Genomic DNA, 4016 nt, shown 5'->3' with positions numbered 1-4016 from the left:
GATGAAAGAGAGAGAGAGAGAGAGAGAGAGAGAGAGAGAGAGAGAGAGAGAGAGAGAGAGAGAGAGAGAGAGAAGCAGCAGATACTACTACTACTACTACTACTACTACTACTACTACTACTACTACTACTACTACTACTACTACTACTACTATCACAAAACCGACAAATATTCAGAATTATCGAATAGCAAAATAGAGAACATTTTCAAAAGTCTCCCCTGATTTGTAGAAAACGGGAAAAATGTCAGAAATACGATGAAAATGGGAATCTGATGTTAATTTTATGGCTCCTCTCTCCCTCTCTCTCTCTCTCTCTCTCTCTCTCTCTCTCTCTCTCTCTCTCTCTCTCTCTTTCTGATGAGTAAGGCTGTTGCTGTCTGTTTCTTTCTTTATATTCCTTTGTATTCCTCCTCCTCCTCCTCCTCCTCCTCCTCCTCCTCCTCCTGAATATAACCCCTTCAGTAGCATGACGTGTTTCCTTATTCCTTGTGGTGACTATTTGGTGATTTTGTACAGCTTCAGAAACTCATGTGGGGGATTAAAATAGTGAAGACTGTGGCCATTAATCTTCTGCTCTCCATACACCCTTCCTAATGTCAATAAAATGGTCTAATGGTACACAAATCTCAAGGTAAAAATGTGTCCCAGTACTGAAGGGGTTAAAATAGTGAAGACTGTGGCCATTAATCTTCTGCCCTCCATACACCCTTCCTAATGTCAATAAAATGGTCTAATGGTACACAAATCTCAAGGTAAAAATGTGTCCCAGTACTGAAGGGGTTAAAATAGTGAAGACTGTGGCCATTAATCTTCTGCCCTCCATACACCCTTCCTAATGTCAATAAAATGGTCTAATGGTACACAAAACTCAAGGTAAAAATGTGTCCCAGTACTGAAGGGGTTAAAATAGTGAAGACTGTGGCCATTAATCTTCTGCCCTCCATACACCCTTCCTAATGTCAATAAAATGGTCTAATGGTACACAAAACTCAAGGTAAAATGTGTCCCAGTACTGAAGGGGTTAAAATAGTGAAGACTGTGGCCATTAATCTTGTGCCCTCCATACACCCTTCCTAATGTCAATAAAATGGTCTAATGGTACACAAATCTCAAGGTAAAAATGTGTCCCAGTACTGAAGGGGTTAAAATAGTGAAGACTGTGGCCATTAATCTTCTGCCCTCCATACACCCTTCCTAATGTCAATAAAATGGTCTAATGGTACACAAAACTCAAGGTAAAAATGTGTCCCAGTACTGAAGGGGTTAAAACAGTGAAGACTGTGGCCATTAATCTTCTGCCCTCCATACACCCTTCCTAATGTCAATAAAATGGTCTAATGGTACACAAATCTCAAGGTAAAAATGCATCCCAGTACTGAAGGGGTTAAGAGTACTTTATAAGCATTTACAGGAAAGATGAATATAAAGGACAGAGTTTGCAATTTCTATTCCATATAAAGACTGTAGGCGGCAGTAGAAAAGTAAGAAAACAAGAACAAAATAAGAACTTAAGAAAAATGAAGGTGCAAAGGGCGATGCTGTCAAACTTACACGTGGCAGTCCCTGTGTGATTAAAGTTTCCTCATTCCATCTATCATACATGAACTTATCTAAGGTTTTAAAGCCCCCTATTGACTCAGTAGATACGTCTCAGAGTGGTTAGTGATTAGGCAAAGGAGGGATAGTAGCGAAAGGGATAACGTGAACCTCCAAGCATTTAAAGACAGTGGTGGCGTCGAGAGTTTTTATTTACAAAGGAGATTACGATATTCTCAGGTCAGTTCTTGGCGCCACAGATTGGAACGCCGAACTTGGTGAAAGTAACATTAAAGATTCATGGGCCAAGTTTAAGTATATCTTAGAAAACGGTGTGAAGTCATGTATTCCAATGCGTCAAAGGCGTCCATGCAAAAGGAACAAACCTAGATGGAGAAATGGAATTGAGTCACAACTATTGAAGAAAAATCGTGCCTACCGTAAATATTTGACATCTCAGAACGAGGGTGACAAACTTGAATATGACACACTTCGGCGCGAATCAAAGAAGCTCATTAAACAGAACAAGAGAAACCTTCAAATGTATATTGCAAGCGTATCCAAATCCAAAAGTTATTACATCCCACATTAACCAGATCTACTTAGACAACGGTAATCTTGCCACTGAAGAAACTTAGATCGCAGACACACTAATTGATTATTTTGCGTCAGTCTTTACAAAGGAAAACATTCACACAGTCCCTGAACCACCCCCTCTGCTCCACAATATAACCCCTTCTAGTGTCTGCCATTTTCAAGAAGACGAAATAATTAAAGTAATTGATAAAATGAAAACTGACAAAGTCCCGGCCCAGACTGTATTGCACCACGCGTCCTGAAAGCTAAATTTCAGATTTGTAAACCCCTTTCACTGCTTTTCACCAAATCACTTCACTGCGGTAAGGTTCCTAGGGATTGGAAGTTAGCTAATGTCACTCCCATACATAAGAAAGGCTACAAATCACTCCCATATAATTACAGACCCATCAGCCTCACGTCTGTAGCATGTAAATTAATGGAAACTGTAATTCCCAATGATTTAGTGAACTTTCTTGAGGTAAATGATTTAATGAATGACTCACAGCACAGATTTCGAAACAGACGTTCTTGTCTGACTAATCTGTTGGACTTCTTCAATGATGCTTTCACCACGTACGACGAAACAAAGGCAGTAGATGTTGTGTATCTAGATTTCCAAAAATGCTTGTGACAAAGTTCTCCATAAGCGACTACTAGGTAAATTGAAGTCACATGGTGTAGATGGAATACTTCTCAAATGGCTTGAAGACTGGCTGGCTCTCTGAGATGAAGCAGCGCGTTGTTTTAAATAGTAAATCTTCAAACTGGCGAGAAGGGATCCGTGCTGGGCCCTGTTCTTTTCCTTATTTATGTTAATGATATCGATGAGGGCCTCACCTGTAAAGTGTCTAAGTTTGCTGATGATACTAAAATAATGAATGAAGTAGTCACGTCGGAGGATAAAAGAAAATTACAATCAGATCTCGACCGCTTAGCCACTTGGTCAGACAAGTGGCAGATGAGCCTCAATGTAGATCAATGTGAAGTGTTGCACATTTGTGGCAATAATGACCATACTGATCACTCAATGAACGGTTCCCAGCTGCTCAAGGTTGATCAGGAAAAAGACTTAGGCGTTATAATTACCTCAGACCTCACGTCCAGCACACACTGGTGGGAAGAGACACCAAGTTGATCCCACGACTGCGGAACTCAACTTGTTCAGTTTAGAGAAGCGAAATGCGAGGAGATTTAATTGAACTCTTTAAAATGTTCCGGGGCTTTGATAACGTCAATGTAAACAACTATCTCACCATTGACAGCTCCAACACCACTAGAAACAATGGCTACAAGGAAAGTGTCTCAGATCAGATAAGGCTAAACATTATTTCCTCAATAGAAATGTAAATATATGGAACTCTCTCCCAGCACATGTTGTCCCTAGCAATACAATACAAACTTTTAAACAAAGGTTGGACATTCACCTCGCATTAACCCCTCAAGTGACGGACTTTGCGCCTTCATAAGATATCCTTTGTGTTTTGTTCCTGTACTAGATAGTGTCACTTCTCCTGCAATATTTCCTATCACCTCTCGCCCTGTGGCCTCTTGTTTGCCTTCCTTCAACCCTGATGTCCTTCACCCTCTCACTCGTAGGATCTGTAGTGGTAGATTAGGCACACACACACACACACACACACACACACACAGCCTCGTTATAACCAGTAGGGCTGTTCCTCCTCCTCCTCCTCCTCCTCCTCCTCCTCCTCTTCCTCCTCCTCTTCCTCCTCCTCCTCCTCCTATTTGTCATCTGTATCATTTGCCAACAATCTTTTTCACCTTTCACTTCCTCCTCCTCCTCCTCCTCCTCGTCCTCCTCCTCCTCCTCCTCCTCGTCCTCCTCCTCCTCCTCCTCCTCCTCCTCCTCCTCCTCCTCCTCCTCCTCCTCCTCCTCCTCCTC

Source organism: Portunus trituberculatus, chromosome 26 (genome assembly GCF_017591435.1).
Source record: "Portunus trituberculatus isolate SZX2019 chromosome 26, ASM1759143v1, whole genome shotgun sequence".
Classification (NCBI taxonomy): domain Eukaryota; kingdom Metazoa; phylum Arthropoda; class Malacostraca; order Decapoda; family Portunidae; genus Portunus; species Portunus trituberculatus.
The sequence above is the reverse complement of the archived record's forward strand: the minus strand, read 5'-3'. Positions refer to the sequence as shown.